Source organism: Eublepharis macularius, chromosome 1 (genome assembly GCF_028583425.1).
Source record: "Eublepharis macularius isolate TG4126 chromosome 1, MPM_Emac_v1.0, whole genome shotgun sequence".
NCBI classification, from domain to species: domain Eukaryota; kingdom Metazoa; phylum Chordata; class Lepidosauria; order Squamata; family Eublepharidae; genus Eublepharis; species Eublepharis macularius.
The window spans coordinates 218,800,465-218,821,104 of NC_072790.1; the positions used below are offsets into that span (position 1 = coordinate 218,800,465).

Sequence of the window (20,640 nt, forward strand, 5' to 3'; positions counted from 1 at the left end):
AGTAGACCAGAGTTGCCTGCTCTTAGAAGGCATAAATCTGGCAAGGGGCTGGGCTAGGCAGGCCAGGTTGCCCGCTTTGCCAATTGCCTCTTTGCCCCACTGTTGCTCCATAGGGCAGTGGGAAGGGGGGGGGGGCAAATGGCATCCATCAATGCTGCAACGTCTTTTCTAGCTGCAAGCCTTCAATGAATCCTACAGCATCCTGAAACGTGACATCACTTCTGGTTACGCAGCTAGAAATAACGTTGCAGTGTCAATGAATGGCATTTGCCCTCAGCTGGCAACCATAGGCTGGACTCTTGTACCCAGGGAAGAGTTGAGAGACAAGAGGGTGGAACCCCAAGAAACCACCCTCTTCATCTGAGGTGCACAGCTATTCCATGAACTGAAAAGTCCCACCAAGCGATACAGCAACATGTAACAGACCCAACACAGCTAAGTCTATCACAATCCAGATTCCTATTCTGCCACAAGCGAGAAACTAAAAAGGCATAGAAAATGAAAGGTGAGAGCACTATAGTTTACATAATTTAGTCACACATATATGCAGTAAATTAAGCGTATAGAACACATCCAGGGGGAAAATTCGTTCATTTTACAGATGGAAAGCACAAACAATGCGGCCTCTAGTTCATTCAATGACTGTACCAGAGTATTCAAGACTTATGCTAAGCAGTAGATTTATTTATTTCTATTATTTATAGTCCACATTTCTCAATGCGAATCAAGGCAGATCAACAGGGCCAGTGCCAGAGTTTCTAGCACCTGAGGCTGGGGGCAGCTTCAGGGCTGTTGCCGCCCGTGAGCACGTGCACACGCACACCCAGCCTGCCTAGTTGCCCCGGATCTGCCCCAGCCATCTACCGTGCCTGGCCCGCAGCTGTGTGCTAGTGATGACGGCAGCAGCACAGGGCAACTTAGAGCCGCACCAAACGAGACGAGGGTCGCACAAGTTTTCTTGGGAAATGTGGGAGATGCCTTCCCCTCTCTGCCGCTGCTCACTGCCCTCTCTGAATGTGTGTTTGTGTGTGGAGGTGGAGCCCCAAAGCATTCCCTCCTATCTCCTGCCTGTTGCCTCACAAACTGGAACGGAGCGGAGGAAAAGTGCTAAGTTTCTTTTGGAGGACAGGAGGGGGGATGGGACAGAATAATGACAGAAGAAAGCAAAGGGGAAGGGAAAGGAGAAAGCGAGCACCTAGAGAAACAGCTGCTTTGGAGGGTAGACTCTATGGTATAATATCTGGGCTTAACAGTTGTCTGCTGGTGGTGGGCAATCTCCCAGGGGTTTGCCTTATTGCCCGCTGATCACTGGCGATTGGCGAGAGGCAGCTACCCTCCTGGAGATTGTCCACCACCAGCAGGCAACCCAGGAAAGCGTGCACCAGGCACACTACTGGCAAGGCGTGACATCACTACCTGAAGTGATGTCGTTGCGCTGGTTGCAGATGTCCTCCTGTGCTTTACTGCAGTCAGTTTTGGTCCCAAACTGGCCAGCATGAGTCCTGCGGGAAGTGTGGGAGCATGCCCATGGCCAGCATGATGACATCACTTCCTGGAAGTGATGCAATTGTGCCCTGCTGGGAGCACGGGCACAAAATGCATGCATGAGGAGACTTCCCTGGATTCCCCTCTCCTGCCAGGAGGGTATAGGGACCTGCAAACTCTGATTATAGTTCACTGAGGCCACTTCCCTCCCCCAAAACTGCACTCTCCAGGTTCTATCCCTAAATCTCCAGGAATGTCCCAACCCAGACCTGGCAACCCTAGCATCTCACCCAGAAACCAGAAATGATTGGGGGCAGGACTAATGGTAAAGGAATAGAGAGAAAGAGAAAACACAAGGCCTAAAGGATTGCAAATTCTAGCTTGGGAAATTCCTGGTGATTTACAGGTGCTGCTATAGTCTGCCCTCTGAAGGTGCCATTTCCTTCTGAGGAACTGATCTCTGTTGTCTGGTTATCAGCTGTAATTGGAGGATTCCAGGCCTTACTCTGAGGTTGGCAACTGCAAAAAAGATAGATACTAAAAGGGGGTGGAAGAAAAAGGAAGAAAGCGCCAAGGGCTGCGTATACAACAGGCTCTCTCCTCGTTACCTGCACCCAACATCATTAAATATCTCAGCAAGCTGTGCACGGCCTATACAGCTTCCTAAACTCTGCACAGAGGGAATCGGACTCTTGAAAGAAGGAATTGTGCAAGACTTTGGGAAACGTATAGGATATGTGGCACTTGCCACAATTTTTTTTAACCTGAAGGCTGGGAGACGAGGAGGATTGGCAAGGAGGGAGCAATAGAAACCCAGCTGGGAAAAGCCAAGACTTTTAACTATGCTTTTGGAAGCTCAAAAAAAATAAAGCAGAAGTTTTAAATGCATTTAATATTTTTTTGAACTGCATGGTACATAGGAAGTTAAAGATTGCATTTCAATCTTCTGGAGCTTTACAATTAACAAGTGATTTAAGCCTTAGGTGTGGGTGCCCGTAGACTATTGTGTAGGAGCAAGATCAGCTGCAATGATGTTGTAAAGGCATCATGAGGCTAGTCAGGATATCATCATCTGTCTCCCGACATAATTTGCAGCCCACCAACCTCCAGAGACCTCAGGCCAGGAGACATTAAATCATACCATTCTATCTTTGGAAGATGGAGGGAAAGGGTTGTGCAATGCTGTTTCCTCCAGCTGCCCTTCTGCTAAAATCACCCCCCTCCACCCACCCACTGCTGCTTTCCCAGGGAGAAGGGAGACTTATTGTGGCAGCTGCAGTTTACAAAACTGTGCCTGTAGCAATTGGATGGCCCAAGTGGTTCACCACAAGCAGGTTGCAATTCTGCAGATAACTGCAATATTTACTCATGTGGATCCCATAAAGCAGCACACTAAATTGCAGACTCTGACTTTGTGTGAGGCAGATGATTTCATCCAACAGGCACTATGAACATTAGGAAACAACATTTCTGAACATTTAAAGGTAGATTTTAAACAAATGTTAACTCCCAGTTTGCAAACAGATTGTAATTATTCAAAGGTTCTGAAGTGATAGACAAAATGGAGGCATCTATGCCAGTCCAAGAAAAAAAATTCAAAGACAAATGTAATATACTTTTTTTTATTAGGGGTGTCACACCAAATATTCCAAAGAAGGGACTGACATAGCATGGAATAGTATGACCATATTTAAAGCATCTTTAATGTGAAGGGGGGCATTATTTTGAGTGTTCAAAAGGTGATATTTGCAAAGTGTGATCTGAGCAGAGGGAGTGAGCATCCCTCATTTTTGGTTATTGCCCAGCTCTTTGGAATCTATTGCTAAATTAAGGGTGATAAAGCCCAACTCTACAATGTTTTAGAAAGCAATGCAAGATGTTGTGTGTGTACAGGTTGTCAGTAGTCTGTTGCTCTTCTTTATGGTCTTTTTAAATCGCAGCTGTGTTTTACAAACAGATTATGTAATTTTCAGATTGTTTGCTATATGCACTATTTTAATTGATTATGGGAGCAAACCAGCTGAAGTCAAGCTATCCTACTTATGGAAAAGTTAAGCACATTTCTTCCAGTTGAAGTCAACAGTGCTCAGCTTCATCTGCATCTCACCCCAGGTTATTACTCAGTATTGATGTAAAACATTTAGATTTATAAATGGCCTAATCCAAAATAGTTTCCAGACTAAATTTCTCAGTGGCAGAACTGAACTACCCTGCCTCCTTCCTCCTACCCCAGCCCACTGATCTCCATAATATGCTGCTCCTGGGGGATATGGGAGCCTGAGGAATGACATGAAGGGAGGTCTGCAGTAGGAAGGGGTGGGTTGAAGGAAACTGCCAGGTTAGTCTAGATCCACCCCTCCCAGGTTTTATTCATAGCCATTTGAGAACAACAGGCAGTGCGCAAACTCACCACACATTTTAAGATAGTAGTGCTCACATTTCGCCTTTGGATCAGTTACAGATAAGACACTTCCCAGGAATCACCATAAGGATGCAATTCCTGTTTTAATTTTGAGATACTTCTGTTACAGCCCATAATTCCCAGTACCTGACAGCTAAGCACCAGGCTAACCTCCAGTTCACAGACTGTATTGAGCAACATTGCCTATGCAGCAGTTTCCATGTGCAGCAGGCAGCAGAATCAGAGGATTTATAGGTCTCCCATTGCCTTTTCAATTCCTGCAGGAACATAGCACTGCTGCAGCAATATGTGCAAGGAGATTTTTTTACAGGGAGTAGTAATAGAATATAAATTCGGAACAAAGTACAAGACGGACATCATATTCCCATTTTTATTGGCACAAGATGTAATGAAAGACAATATTATGGAAGCAGCAGCAGCAGCTTAGGTCCTATATCTGTACAAGAGATACCAGCTTGGATCTTCAGGATCAGTGGAAGATGTCCTCTGCTGCAGAGCCCACTTCTTCCTGTACTAGACCAAAGCCTTTCAGTGAGCTGTGAAGTGCCTAGCACGAGGAACATACCCTCACACAGCAAAACCATCTCCACAGCACCCTGAGAAAAGTGCGCGCGGACCAAAAGTATAAAATCAGAACCATCATGTTTGATATAAACAGGAGCGTTGGGGCTCCTTAAAGACCAACAGGGATTTTTTGAATCAAGTTAGATGGGGGTAATCCAAACCAGAACTTTCAGGAAGCCGGAGACAGCAGGACCAGAGTGATGAAGCGGCTAGAGAACATGGCCAGAAAGCAGGAGACTTCCTAGGTCAAATTTGGGCCCAGAAAGGGTAATTGGATTGCCTGCATTTTTAAAATGCAGAATCAGAATTGCTTGGGTGAAGCTTATTCAATTGGAAAGTATAACCAGAGGATAAGCTTTCCATTTCCAAGCTGCTATTACTCCCAAGAGAAGGGGGAAATGTCTCTCCCATGGGGATAATAGCATCTTCTCAGTAAAACCAACAGCTTACTCAGCTGCTCAAGAGACCCCCACAAACACCTTCCCGCATCCAGTCTTGTTTGGCCCCAATCTGCCATGAAGCCCAAGATTGCTGCTTTGTACAGATTAGTGCACAGACCCTAGTCACAATCCAGAGAATAAGCGTCTTGGACTATGGGTAGGATAAAAATGTAAATAAACACAATACTAGCGTTCCTTTGAAATTAACAATATTTCACTTAGTTGTGAACAAATAGATTTCAATGGGAGTTGTGCATAACTGCTCCCTAGGGACTGGGGCGCACCCGCTTATTTCCATGATAAACATTGCTACAGGATAAAAGCCCCCTCCTTCCATTTTCACTGTTGTAGGCCAGAATGAGAAGGCAAGACTGGCTCTCGCTCCAATGAAGTATGCATGCAGTCAAAGAAGACCAGCTCACTTCTCATGAAAACATGCAGAAGGCTCACCACACAGGAAAGAGCCCTGCAGGACTTTGGAAAGAGAACAGTGATACACAATCCACAAGAGTCTAAGAAATAGAGACTACTTCCGCATAGGTTATCTGACTTGAGTTCAATGCTGTTTGGAAACAGGTTACGTTCCTGCTTTTCCACAGCATCAAGGTGCATTCGTGCAACTCTCTGGGTTTCCCCAGTCTCCTTACAAACTTTTCCAAGACTGCTTTATTGCAAAGTTTTGGGAAAGATCGCAGTAAATCCTGGATGGGTGCCATGTGGGTGAGAAAGTTCTTATTTTCCCACTCACATGGCAGTCATTATCCCTGAGCCTGGGCTTATCTGCACACTTGTAGTGGCACCTTGCAGAAGATTATTGGGTTTTCGAGGAGTAAGTGGTGTGCCACAGTCCCACTATCTTGTGCCCATTTGCAGACCACGCTTGAACATTTCTTTTTGGCAATGTACGGTGTTTTTCTCTTAAAGATCTTATTTTTCACTCTGATGTCCATTTATCTATATTATTGCATTTAGGAGTGAGGTATATAAACTAGGCACCTGGTACAAGCGTGTAAGTTACATTCTTATCTTCAATACTTGCCAGACATTCTGCTTATCAGTTGGCTTAGAATATCTCATGTCTTTTTGAAGAGTTAGGAGAAAATAAGTACCGGGTGCAACTACGTATCTATATAAGTCTTAGAAACCCCCTCCCTTGCAGAACCTCAGCTCAGGCTAAACTGCAGACAGTGCTGTGCAACCAACCAGAAGCAGGAGTTCACTCACTGCCATCTACAGGGATTCCCAAGAGCAGTATAGAGGTATAAATATAATCTATTCTATGTATTGTCAAAGGCTTTCACGGCCGGAGAACGATGGTTGTTGTGGGTTTTCCGGGCTGTATTGCCGTGGTCTTGGCATTGTAGTTCCTGACGTTTCAGACCCACCCGAAAAATACAACAGATGCTACGATCAGCAAAAGACAGTAGAGACCCCCTCACCTCTGCAGGAGTATACCGTATACCCTGCAGCTGTGGACAAGTTTACATCGGGACCACAAAGCGTAGCATCCAGACAAGAATAAAAGAACATGAAAGACACTGCAGACTTGGACAACCTGAAAAATCAGCAGTGGCTGAACATAGCCTAACGCAAACAGGGCACAGTATCTTATTCCAGGACACCAAAATACTGGACAACACTTCCAACTACTTTGTCAGACTGCACAGGGAAGCCATTGAAATTCACAAGCATAAGCAAAACTTCAACAGGAAAGAAGAAACCTTAAGAATGAACAGAGCATGGTTTCCAGTTCTGAAAAACACCAGGCTAACAAAACATTCTATCCCCGACAATAGCCCTGCAGAGAAGATTAGCACATCAAGTACCAATCCATATGCAAAAGAACCTCCTCAGGATACAGTGAAGCCTCCCGCCATTAGCATTCCACACCCGGGGAAACTCTTACAGGATGACTCAGCTCAACCCCACCCCTCCTGAGTAGATACAAATGACCTACATCTTTTCCACACTGTGACACTGAGAGATCTCCGTCTTTTGGTGCTACACCTCTGAAGATGCCAGTCACAGCTGCTGGCGAAACGTCAGGAACTACAATGCCAAGACCACGGCAATACAGCCCGGAAAACCCACAACAACCATAATCTATTCTGTATTTGTTCTCTGTTTTTGTATTTATTAATTTCTTTCCTGTAAATTGCTAGAGGGATTTAATAAATTTGCATTCCTTCCACACTTGTATGTTCATTGTCTTCAAATCCAAAAGAACTATTTGTCTTTGGCAAAACAACACCCTACTTATTCCTGATTTTCTTAGTGGTCGATCATCAAGCAGTGAAATCAGTTTGGGTATGGCTCTTCCAGATGTCTGCCCTCGCTTTTCATGTTTACAGTTGTGGAGATAGTTTATCTTCTTCTTCATGTGCCTTAAATATTCAGGATCCAAAGTGAGAGTGCTGTTGCCCTCAGAGGCATTATTGGTCATGTCACAGCACACACTTATTTTTTGTACATGCTTATATTACTGTATCAACATAAAGGTTGAATTTTTTTAAAAAAAGACAAAATGAACATACTGCCAGTCTTTGCTGGGGAAGCCTAAACGGGGAGCAGCTCTGCCACCCCTACCTAAGCTGCCCCCCCCAATGCAAACTGAAGAGCCATGCAAGAGATGGCCCAAAGGGTGAAGGCCAGCACCGGCAGACCAAACTGACCCCTGATGGTACAGAGCCCAGAGCAGCAGTGGCTATGAGCTTTTCTACCACACTGCTTTTTCTGGCACCAGATGTGGCCACCACCCCCACCACCCTGGAAACTAGGGCTTTTGTGATTTCTAAAGAAATAATCAATTTCGTATCAATATAATCAATCTACCATTGTAATAATAAATGCAACAGGTTCTCTGAATTCCCAGTTTTAATTTTTTTGTCTCTAACCCCTTCCCTTGTAGAGATATAAGAAAAAAGGCATATCACCGCAAGGTAAAGGGTTAGAGATTTCTTTTTAAAATGAAACCTTGGAATTCAGAGAACCCACTGCACCAATAGTAGGGTCAATACACCTGCATTAAATAGATGATTTTAAAAGCTCAAAAACAAAACCGAGGGTGGGGGGGAGGTAGGCCTGCAAGTAGGAGCAGTTCAATAATGACCAATGACTAGTCATCAAAAAGAGGGTTGAAGGTGGGTAGGAGAGGGCAGGACAACCGCTCCTTCAAAAATAAATATTACGCATAAGGGAAAAAATCAACTCAAAATCAGCTTCCAGAAAAAGATTAGGACAAAAGTGGTCTTAAAAGAAACAAAATAATGAAGCAAAAACTAGAGGAAAACATTCATGCGGAAATCAAGGGATAAACTGAAGCAGTATGAGGCCATATCCGACAGTATGAAGCAGTATGAGGCCAGATTCTCACAGCAACCATTCTTTCCCTCCCATCATCAGGGTGTTTTTTTTGTTGTTGTTGAAAATGGCAATTGAGTGGTATAGAGTTTAGACTATTAGACTAGGATCTTAAAGATCCAGATTCGAATCCCTTCCCTACTCTGTCATGGAAGCTTACTGAGTGACCTCAGACCAGTCACACATATTCAGGCTAACCTATATCATAAAGTTGTCGTGAGGATAAAATAGAAGAGAACAATGTAAGCTGCTTTGGGCCCTATTGTGGAGAAAGTGTGTTTCCAGCCCCCCTCACCCTCTGGATGGGAGGCGGGAGATCTGGAACTTACTTTTGCTGATGTCTTAGTGCACGTGCACTCCTGGGCTGTGCGTTGACATCATGAAGTGACATCATCACACAGGGCCTCATGCTGCCCCTGGGAGTGCTCCTGCTCTTTGCAGCTGGCCAATTTCGGACTGTTTGGATAGCTGATAGTTTAAAGGGATCTTTAAAGGGCCAGGTAAGTGGGTTTGAGGGGGGGGGCCTAAGTGGAGGTGGTTTGGGGTGGAGGTGGTTCTGGCCCCACGAACAACGAACATGTTCGGGAACAGTTCATGTTCGTTGTTCGTGGATGGCAATGAACAACGAACAGGGTGTTCGGGGTTTTTTCCCGTTCGTGCCCATGCCTAGTCTAGACCACGGGTCCCCAACCTTTTTGAGCCAGCAGGTCCATTTGGAATTCCGACAGTGTGTTGGGTGCAGCAACAATCTGACTGCCACAGGAGATGAAGACAGTACCAGAATAGCTGCTACAGCTTACCTTCAGTCACACAGTGAAGATCTTTGTGCTATGGAAACAGTTTCTGCCATACAATGTTTTTAAAAGCCAGTTAGGTGTAGTGGTTAAGAGCAGCGGGACTCTAATCTGGAGAACCAGGTTTGATTCCTCACTCCTCCACTTGAAGCCAGCTTGGTAACCTACCTTGGGTCAGTCACAGCTTCTAGCTGCTCTATCAGCCCCACCCACCTCACAGGGTGTTTGTTATGGGGATAATAACAACATACTTTGTAAACCACTCTGAGTGGGTGTTAAGTTGCCCTGAAGGGCGGTATATAAATTGAATGTTGTTATTGTTGTTGCTGTTATTAAAACCTGCACAGCCAATCAATACTCCCAATAGTCAATCAGAAACCATGCTTTACAAAAGCCTCATCTGGCCCACCAACTTCTAAATACACTTGGAGGGCACCATAAAATGTGTCTAGAGGCATGACTGTGCACATGGGCATCATGTTGGGTACTCCTGGTCTAGACAAATTGGAGGTCCAAATGCCTGCAAAGGAGTATCCACGATGTAGCCAGCAAAATTACAGCTTTTAAGACCCCTCCGCTTTCCAATCAGATCCCAGTCTCAGTCAGAATCTAAGTACATGTGTGCAGCCTTTGCATCCTGGCAGCAGAAAACAGCATGCAAATGTCACTCCTTAGCTGCTGGAGTTGACTATGAGGCTAAAGACGAGTAAGCAGCTTCAGCCTCAAATAGGGGGTTACTAGGAACATTCCTAGAGAGCCACTGACGGCAGGAACAAACTGAACCAAGCAGTCTCTGTGGTTCTAACAGCATCACTTGATCTGCTTGGCTCAGACCCACCTGGCTTAGCATGGCCCAGGATTCTTTTAATATCTGTCTGCTTCTGGGTAAGTTTCTGCTTTTGTGGTTTGGTCCTTGTCAATTGTGGTGGTTGCTGTTCCTGCTCCATGTGGTGGGATGCCCTCCCTCATTTATATTGTTCCTTTTTAGGGCAATTATAGATTTCTTAAATGTTGTTTCAGTCATTTTTGTGTGAGATTTCAACTCTTTGAATTTGCTGCTTTTGATTACTGTTTAAATATGTGTATGGACTCTGCCTGGAGAGAATACTGCTGGGAGTGCATACATTTTTAAATTAAATGAATACAAAATGTATATCTCAACTTTGCTCCAGGGAGCACAAGGCAAGCAAACCTGGGCTTCCTGGCAGTATCCCATCCAAACACTAACCAGACCTGTTTAGCCTCCTCAAGGCTGCTGCGTCACTTGCCTTCAGACCTCACCCTTTACCTCAATAGACAGGATTACAGGAGTCTTGTGGCACCTTAAAGGCAAGACACATGGTAGTATAAGCTTCTGTGGTTAGAGGCCAACTCATGAGACGCATGAAGTGAATTCTCAGTCGGTAGATAAATATATAATGGAGAGGAGGATGAGAACAGCAGGATTAAACAGCAGGGTTAAAAGACCATGAAACTCATTGTCTTTTAACCCATGAAATTATGGTCTACTTATACGCTTAGCGATTCTCCCCATTAATTGCACATCTTCCTTTCCTTTGTATACATTTTCCTCCACTGAGTAAACTCCCCCCTCCCCCAATACTTATGGCAGTATCCTTGCTCCAGAAACAGCCCTCCAGAGTAATAGAAAACCACATTCACTGTTCAGGGAGATGAGAATTCCATCCCTCTTTCATCTCCAAAACGGTTTATGACCATGTGGCTGTTCTTCCCCCAAACAGGAAACGCCATCCATCCATCAAACTGACCACCCCTCAATATCAAGTGAGGGGTGTAAACTCTGCCAACTCCTTTGGGTTTTTTTCCCCTGTGCTGTCTCAGGCAGATGGCCTGGACTTGAATTTTCTCTGCTGTGTTGCCATTCTGGAGGACTTTCCTCCTCCACAGTAGACATGCCCTTCCTTTTTGTGCAGCATTCATTATCTTTTTTGTTTCCTCCAATAAGCATCGCAGCTTGGAATTAAGAACATCACACCTTGTTTTCACTTAGTACTTTTATAGACACTATTCACCTTCATCCCATGCCTAAGGATTCTTGAGGTGGAAGAAAGGTCAGGGAGTACCTTTAGCAGTTTGCCTGGGAACTCTGTGAAGAGTGGCAACATAGTACAACACACATTTTAATTGATGCTGCAAAGCAAAACAGAAAAGGAGGCAGTGGGAAACTTTCTCTCCTTATCCCTTTGTTCGGTTACATATGGTTTGTAACATTTCCACTCAAAACTTAGAACTATACCAGTTAAAAGCCAGTTTGGTGTAGTGGCTAAGAGCGCCAGGACTCTAATTGGGAGAACTAAGTTTGATCCCCCACTCCTCCGCTTGAAGCCAGCTGGGTGACCTTGGGTCAGTCACAGCTCTCTCAGAGCTCTCTGCTCCACCCAACTCACAGGATGATTGTTGTGGGGAAAATAATAACATACTTTGTAAACCTCTCTGAGCAGGTGTTGTCTTGAAGGACAGTATATAAATCAAATGTTATTATTGCTATTAAGCACAGAGGCCATTTACAACAGTTGTAAGAATTCAGTGATTTGTCATTTCACAGCTATCATAGCTGATGAAAAAGTAGTGTCATCTTTAATAAAGCCCTAGTTGATACAATTGGGCCTACTGCTCAATCCTGATTGAACAACCTTACATAGGAGTCTCCTTTTGTAGAAGAGTTGCTGCTTTCAGGTCTAGCAGCAAAGTGCCCAGAAAGACAAGTATTCTCTCCTAGGGGTTTTTGAATGTTGCTTTTCAAAATCAAAGTGCAAAGATTCTGTCATCACAACAGATGTTAAATTTTATGCCGTTTCCCTGAAACAAAGCAACTCAGCCATTCTATTGGAACTGGGTTCCTTATAAAGAAAATCCGGTGTGTGTGTGGGGGGGGGGTAGTATTCTGAGTCCCCACATCATCTATTGCATTTGCTCACTGGTCATATTCACTTGAAAGCCAGAAGCAACTGCTACAGAGAGCTATTTGCGAGAGAAAAACTGGCTACAGTATTGGTTTCTCCCTTGAACATACTGGGAAGGTCCCAGTAGGCCAACTGCTGTACAGGGTCACACTAGTCAGAAGTTGGTTGAGCTAAATGCCTCTTGCAGTGCACCACAAATGGCTGTCTGACCCAGGCAATGATAATGACACCCAGTATTCACCAGGGCCTGTGTCTGCACTAGAAGCAGTGCTATTGGCACTGAAGGGGCAGCTTGACTCAGCATGCTCTAGAGCCCTTTTAACAGCTGTCCATCCAGGGTTGCCATACTCCTGGTGGGGAAGGCTGAAGAAATCCTGGAATTTCAACTGTTCTCCAGACCACAGAGATCAGCTCCCCTGGAGAAAGCAAAAGCATTGAAGGGGAGAATACAGGCCATCACATCCCTGTGATGCCTGTGATCCCACCCCAAATTCCACCCCTAAATCTCCAAGAATTTTCCAACCCAGAGCTGGCAACCCTATATCCACCCCTGCCTGGAGCCTGGTGAGAAAGGAAAAAGAAGAACTGGCCTTGGTGTGTGTGTGCCCAGTCCTACCCTTGTGGATCATTTAAGCTACAAGACAACTGCTAACTAGCAGCATGGTAGAGGGGAGAGAAAGAATGAGAGTTCTGAAAACCTATTTCCCTAATGTGTACATGTACACACATGCAAAAACAAAGGCTATGGGGAAGACTATCAAAAACCGACAAAAGAAGGGTCTCCCCAATTGTACTGTATATAATCTCAAATAGTGTCTGTCTTCTTCCTGCTAAATCACCCTTCATACAACATATATAAATCACTGCCACTTACAAAAAGTATTTTTATCTATCACAATGAACACTGAATAAATTACAAACAGTCAACAATAAGTAAATAAATGTTGAACTACTTGTGGAGAATGCATATATATATAATCAATACATGGCAATGCCTGTTACTATATCCACGTGTAGTCCATCAAATGTCCTCAACTCCAAAGAACGTTCCACCCTGCTAATGAACGTTCAAATTAAAGGGGAAGGTCCTTCTCCAGGTGGGAAAGGTATGATTAAAATGCTGATGTGCTGTGCAAATCCACGTCGTCTCAATCACCTGTTGGGGCATCCAAGGGGGGACCCTCTACCTTCACAACGGTCGACGCATTCATATAATTGAACGCCCGTGCAGGAAATACTACATTGGGAGCACTTCCCGGGCGTTGAGAATACTCATTCAAGAACATCAGTCCAAAATAAGAAGATATAATTTGGAGGCACCCTTAACGGCTCATTTTCTACAGGCACAACATAGGGAGCAAGATTTTAAATTCTCAGTGCTTGAGGTGGTTAGAAACAAGGAGGGGTTATTCACAACCAGGGTTTTTTTTCTGGGAAAAGAGGTGGCGGAACTCTCAAGAGGGAAATGAGGAAGAAATCCAAGGGATTCTTTGAAATCATATTATTTTCAAGCACTATTGCCAAATATTTTCAAGAGGTGCCGGAACTCCATTCCCCCGCGTTCCTCCTGAAAAAAAACCCTGTTCACAACTAATCAGTTACTTCAAAGAGAGATGTTCTGGATATTTTATTTAAGCAGCAGGGAACCGGTGGGTCTGAATGGCGAATGGGATTTGTCATGTTTCCTTTAAGCACACAACAGGTAGTGGAGGATAAGGTTCAGACGCACTAATATAAGATCAGGAAGTACTCATGGATAGTACGGAGATTGTTACCGTCATATTGGCTCCAGACTAGCTCAATGCCCTAGAAATCAATTGTAACAGTGAGTATTCTGAAACAGATTTATATGAGTGTATTTAGAGCAGTTTATGATTAGGTACACCTGTATAAGTTGATGTATGTATTTATTTGCATAACAGCAAGGCCCCTGAGAAAGCTTTAACATGCGAAACAAAAATTGCTAGCGTTTTGTTGGGCACATTGGGAACAGCGTCCTCCATGTTGCTCCAGGAGAGAGACCCAAGCTTGGAACGCGTCGACCGTTTTGAAGGCAGAGGGTCCCCCTCGGATGCTCCAACAGGTGATTGAGATGACACGGATTTGCACAGCGCATCAGCACTTTCATCATACCTTTCCCACCTGGAGAAGGACCTTCCCCTTTAATTTGAACGTTCATTAGCAGGTTGGAACATTCTTTGGAGTTGAGGACATTTAATGGACTACACGTGGATATAGTAACAGGCATTGCCATGTATTGATTTATATATATGCATTCTCCACAAGTAGTTCAACATTTATTTACTTATTGTTGACTGTTTGTAATTTATTCAGTGTTCATTGTGATAGATAAAAATACTTTTCGTAAGTGGCAGTGATTTATATATGTTGTATGAAGGGTGATTTAGCAGGAAGAAGACACTATTTGAGATTATATACAGTACAAGTGGGGAGACCCTTCTTTTGTTGGTACATGTACACACACACATGCCTTCCCCTTTGCCAACAGGACGCTAGATTTTTTGCACAGCTATAAAATCTAGCAGCACTTTTCTCTAGCCAAATATCCATTGAAGAGAAGTAGAAATAGGAGAACAGAGAGGGGAAAGGAGTGGGGGTGGAGAATGGCAAGTAAACTGAAATCTAATGCAAGCAGAGCATCCCAAGATCAGTTGTCATGTCCTCCCTATCCCCAAAGTTCACAGGTTAAATGAGCACAAGGAGATGGGATATTGGTCTGCCTCACACAGGAAACCTACTAGATCTCCCCTGCTCCAGCAAGGCATTTCTCGGTTGAAGCAGAGAGCTGTCTTCCAAACTGGCTCTACAGCATCAAGAAGCATGGAACAGCTAGAGAGGCCAAGAGTAGGAAGCTGCAAAGATTCCTCAATAGTCCCCCTCCCCTTAATATGTCAATCTGTCAAACATACACACAAACAAATGTACATTCAAATATAAATCGGCCTAGACTCTGCTAATAAACAACTGCTAAACTCTAGGTGACTTGATGCTTGATCAGATTTCAGCTAGTTCTGCAAAGGAAAATCAGCTGGTGATGTACAGTTATCCCGCTTAGAGAGCAGGATACAAAACAGAGAAATGGAAACAGGCAGAGAAGATTATCAAGAAGAAAGGAGAATGCATGGAAGGCAGCTGGCAAAGGAACAATAGGGCATTGCCAGGAGGAAACGAGCCTGGCTGGAGATAGTTTGAGTGTTGCCAAACAGAAATACCATGGACACCTTGCCAGGTAACAAAATACTCAGCTGCCACCAGTAAAGGCTTGGCAGCTTTTGAGTGGTCAAAGTAAAGATGCACAGAGGAGGAAGGCTGAAGAGTGGTGTAGAAAGATTGCTTTGGAAGCACTTCTGAATACTTCAGTGCTGCAGGGGTAAACCAGAAGCAGGAAATGGGTATGGCTGAAAGACCGGGATGCTTTCAAACATAACTTCAAAGGGGCAATTTAGGAGAGCAGAGACGCAGATCAGCAGGCGGAAGGTGTATGACTCTGCAATGGGTGCAGGTGTACTGGGAACTACAAAGGGTGACAAGTTAGACAGGAGAGCACAGATGGTACAAGTAGAAATAAAGCAGGGTCCCCCCCCCCCCAAAGTAAAGAAAACTCTTTGATATTACACCTAATAAAGAGAGAATGGTTTTTACCAGACAGACTGTGGGAGAAGGCTACAATGAGCAGAAAGCAGAAGAGATCAGGGGGAGGCGTTGAAGAGTCTTTTCAGAGGGACACAGCTTAAGAAATACTACGACTGCATCTGAGGGACCAGAGGCAGAGAGATACAGGATTTTGAAGCGTAGGACAAGTAGGAGGAAGCATGGAGGATGCTATTTTAAGAATAATAAAGAGGTGCATTAGAGGATAGTTCTGTACATCAGCTTTGGGGGAAAGAAAGAGGCAGTAAAGCAGGGAGAGGGAGTAGTTTGGGGTCGCACTGTACATAAGAGGAACAGCAACTTTGTTTGAGAAGTTGGACCCCAGGTTGGAGGAGGACCAGGGTTTTTGCCCCCAGTATAGCAAGAGGCAAGGAAAGGGATATTAAGGCAAGCTAAGATGGTTCAGTCTAGAGAGGCAGCTACCATCTGGAGGGAAAGAAAAGAGAACCAAGTAATAGGGGAAAAAACAACAAGAAGATGGATAAAGGGGCATTTGGGAGGCCATAAAAAGTCCAAATTATCTAGCCTATTTGTCTGGAAGTCTTTGAAATATGGGCATGCCACTGGTGCTTTTATGGATTAGTCTTGAATCCAGCTGCTTAATTCTCTGTGCACTCTCCAGATCAGCAATGTTCTGTCTGCTCAGCCTTCTCTATTTCTTTCCTTTCTTCCCTCATCACCACTTTCCTCACCCTTCTTTTTGTGTTCTGGGTTCCCGAGAGGGGCAGATCAAGTTGGGAGGAGGTTATTGTTTAAACAGGCCCTTTAAAAATGCCAGTAAATTATATGTTATAAAAACGGAAGCAATCCAGTATATAAAAAAACGTAACTGCAATGGGGGTGGGGAGGTGGACATAAGAGGCCCATTCAGCAAAGTGAACGAGTTGTATTCAAAGGTTAAATTAAATTGTTTATTGAAAGATTAAAGCGGAAAAGTGCCTAGAGAAAGTAAAGCCAAGACTGAGGAGGACACTTCTTGGACGTCAATGTGTGACAGAATATTGCTTCATTGAAGTCTAGATACGATTTAAAAGGCTGGGGTGGGCTAAGGAATCTAGAGCACATATATATGAAGTGAGCTAGTACTCTACCACAAATTTTGTTAAGACTTATAGGTGCTACTGGACTCTTGCTCTTTTCTACAGCACATATAAAAGACATTTTCCCCTCCACTACGTAAGTATCCCACAGAAAGCTTAACGAGGAAACGCCAGCAGCATCTTCTCAATAGGAAAAAATCAAGCATGCCGGGAAGACAAAGCGAGGAGCCTCTTTTAGGGGGAAAAGAAGGCGCAGCTTCCTCCCTCGCTTACCTCCGGCTAGTCTTCCTTCTGACGCGATCAGCAGTCTTAATCCTTCCGCTGAAACATCCCTCCGAACAAGCGGCGGCCTCTTCCTCGCACCTGTCAGTTTATACCCCGGTCCCGGCAGGTGCAAGCCACGCCCACCCGCGCCTCAGCTTCTGATAGGCGAGGAGAGGGCCCTCTGCTCAACTACAGACAGTAGCCGTTAAAAAATCGCGTCCCAGTTTGGGAATTTTGCACTGACGCGGCCACCTGCAGACCTCCCCTCCTCGCGCTTAACCTACTGGGGCATATGAGCGCGGCCTGTAAAATGATGATTGGCTGTTGCGAAGCTGGCGGCGGTTACCATGGAAACCGTGCCCAACGGCTCGGGTGGTGAGTGACAGAGCGAAGAATTTTTGGTGCAGAAAGAACGAGGCGACGTCATGCGAAGCAGCTACTGTGCAGTAATGATGACGTCGCTTTCTGCTGACGGCAATTCTGTTGCCGTGAGTGTTGAAAGCTATTCAAGTTGATGTGCCAGTAAGTATTTTGCGCATTGTAAATTTCTTTTAGCGTTATATTTAATGTGCATTTATTTACTTGTGCCCTGGAGTCTCTGTAGCAGCACGTAACAATTCTATTTAAAATTATTTTTTAAATAATATATATTACAAATTAAAAATCAAATTTCAACATTTCGTAGACCCTTGAGAGGAAAGGGGGTGGGGTAGAAAGACTGACAAAAAACCGTTAAAATTTCCAAAAAAGAAACGATGTTAGTGTTATTCTGTGCCAAAAATATACATCTAGAGTTTCCCCCCACAAGAGTATCAACTATAATTTTAAAAAACCCAAAGGCAGTCATGATGTTCTATTAGTAATATTCTACATGGAGAAAGTAAAATAATACTTTTATTATAATTAGGATACACCAAAAGTTGCCAACCTCCAGGTGGCACCTAGGGTTCTCCTGGAAATATAACTGATCTCCAAATTATAAGCATCAATTCTGCTGGAAGGAAACGGAACTTTTGGAGGACAGACTCTATGGCAAGGGTCCCCAACCTTTTTAAGCCTACAGGCACCTTTGGAATTCTGACACAGGGTGGTGGAGGCAGCCACAAAATGGCATCCATAGGAGGTGGAGCCAATCACAAAATATCAAGGAGTGAGGATTGCAAGGTCCCTTTATCCTCCCGATGGGGTGGGGAACCTAGCACTCACCTTCCAGGAGTTACATTATTGTGCAGGCTGTGAGTGCTTCTGCACTTTGCACCCCTGTTGGGCCCCAAACTGGCCCAGCATGAAGCACAGGAGCACTCCTGTGGCCTGTACAGTGATGTGACTCCTGGAAGTGACATTGTTGTGCTGCACCAAGAGAGCGCCCCAGGAGGACCATTCCCCTCCCTTTCCCCCCTGCCAGCCAAGTGAGTGGTGGAGGGGGGCAGAGGGCTGGAGTAGGGGATCCTCCGCCCCCACTTGGAGACCAGCAACCCTATGCATAACTAGTAATAACTCTTCAATATTTCGGGCATAAGTTCTGTTTAACAGAATGCCTTTTAAAATGAATATATTGTTTTAATATATTTTCTTGCATACAAACAGCTTATCTTCAGTCACACAGTGAAGACCCATGAGTTGAGGTGGCAGCTGCTGCAGAAGCCATTTTTATAAAATCTGCACAGCTACTCAGAAGCCCTACTGGGCAAAAGCTCCAACTGGCCCCTTTCCATCCACTTTCAGTTCATGGCAGTAGTGGGAGTTGAACCAGCAGAGTGCTGACTCAGAACTCAGCCACTTAACCACTAAGCTACAGTAGCTGTGTGGTATCACATCCTCACTGAGCTCCATCCCAGCCCCTAAACATTGTCCTCCACAGGCAGTCTCCAGGAATTACCCAAGCCAGAGATGGCAGCCCTATCTAAAACTCTTTTTTGGGCTGGATATTAAATAGGACGGGGAGGTGGGGAAAGAGAAAAGTGTTGCTGGGCATGAGGAAAGCCCCAGTCTTTGAATGGGAACAGGTGTTTTGGAGATTGCAGAGCTGTTTCGTCCCTGTTTACTCAGAAGTAAGTCCTATTTGTCTAATTTCCTCCCACTGAGTATTGAGATCAGACTGCAGCTTTGATGCTGTAATGTCCTAACTAGTGCGTGAAAAGGTTACCAGTTACAGTAAGGCATGCTGAGAAAAATATTGGGATAAATATTTTGCAATTGTTTTGCATAGTCAGTGTGCAAAGCACTTCCCAGTCATTCTTTTAGTAATCCTGGAAGGCAGGCCAGTATTTCCCACATATTGCAAGCAGAAGTGGTGGTGGCAGTTGAGGCTGATAACTGCCATCCTATCTGGTGAGTTTATATTCGAGATTAAATTTGAAGGGGAAATACATCTCCTTTCAATTGCTGTGTTTATATCCCTTGCATCTTTCACTCCAAAGTGAAAGCTTTCCACAAAGTATGTCAGAGCAATGGCTAACCAAACAAAATAGGACAGCAAGATTCGAGTCCAGTAGCATCTTAAAAGACCAACAAGATTTTCAGGGCAAAAGCTTTTGAGAGTCAAAGCTCCCTTCATCAGATACAAGTAGGAATAGAGATCCCTGAGTCTTTATATCCCAGTCATAAAGTGGGAGGCATGTTGTAAGGATGCAAAAGAACAAAGCAGAGGTACAATCAGCTTAAATAGATAGGAAACCTAATCACCTGAAACAAGCAAAAGAGAGTAATACTGATAATAATGTAGGACTATTTATAAAGAAAGCTAAATGAGGGGAAAGAATCTTTAGGAAGTTATCCTTATGCTCCTAAAAACACTTTCCTGGGAGTAAGCCTCACTCCATAGACCTGATTATGATTCTGAGTAGTCCTGCTTGGGATTGCTTTGTATATCTGCCCGTGTCCTCCGATTTATGGTAACTTTATGTCCTATCGATGGTTGTTGTGGATTTTCCGGGCTGTATAGCCGTGGTCTTGGCATTGTAGTTCCTGACGTTTCGCCAGCAGCTGTGGCTGGCATCTTCAGAGGTGTAGCACCAAAAGACAGAGATCTCTCAGTGTCAACTTTATGTCCTATCATTGACAGCCTTGCTCAGGTCTTGCAAACTGGAGGCCGTGGCATCCTTTATTGAGTTAATCAATCTCATGTTGGGTCGTCTTCTTTTCCTACTGCCTTCAACTTTTTCTAGTATTATTGTCTATTCCAGTGAATCTTGTCTTTTCATAACAGGGTGATAACTATTATCAATTTCCAGTTTCTAGCTATTTATAGAGCACTGGGAAATCCTCAAAGCTTTCCATAAACATCATTTTGGTGTAATCCTTACAAACAACCAGACTTGCCTGATATATAATATTCCAGTAATTTAAGATGGCATAAGAAATCCTAAAGCATCCTTCTTTTCACTCCAGGGCAACAGAGTCCTAATTTGTATTGACAAGCAGCAAAGCGAGACAAAGCAAAACACCAATTATCTTAATGAGACCTTTTGATCAGACAAAAAGCTGTTTACTCCTCCATTCACCTGTAGGCAAAATTCATTTTTATACTGCTTTAGTCTCTGCATGACAGAGCAATGTGCAGAGTAGATTTTAAATATGCCCAGGAGGAAAACTGTTGTTCTGCACTACTAGAAACAATTACACTCTCTCCTTCATGTATTCCCAAGGAAATAGAACCTACAAGTAGTGGGTATT

The 20,640-nt window shown here is 44.2% G+C and overlaps 1 protein-coding gene across 2 annotated transcripts in view; it reads right to left on the reverse strand.

Moving 5' to 3' along the window:
• The window catches only part of LOC129335464 (L-threonine 3-dehydrogenase, mitochondrial-like), a 69,715-nt gene that overhangs the window by 40,351 nt on the left and 8,724 nt on the right, over nt 1-20,640 (reverse strand). Inside the window, exon 1 of one of the 2 annotated variants that reach the window (XM_054988033.1) lies at nt 16,975-17,026. The exons of the other annotated variant lie outside the window; for it this stretch is intronic. The gene's annotated coding sequence lies outside the window, so the exon portion shown is untranslated. Of the gene's footprint in view, nt 1-16,974; nt 17,027-20,640 lie in introns of those variants that run through there. 2 annotated transcript variants of the gene reach the window in all.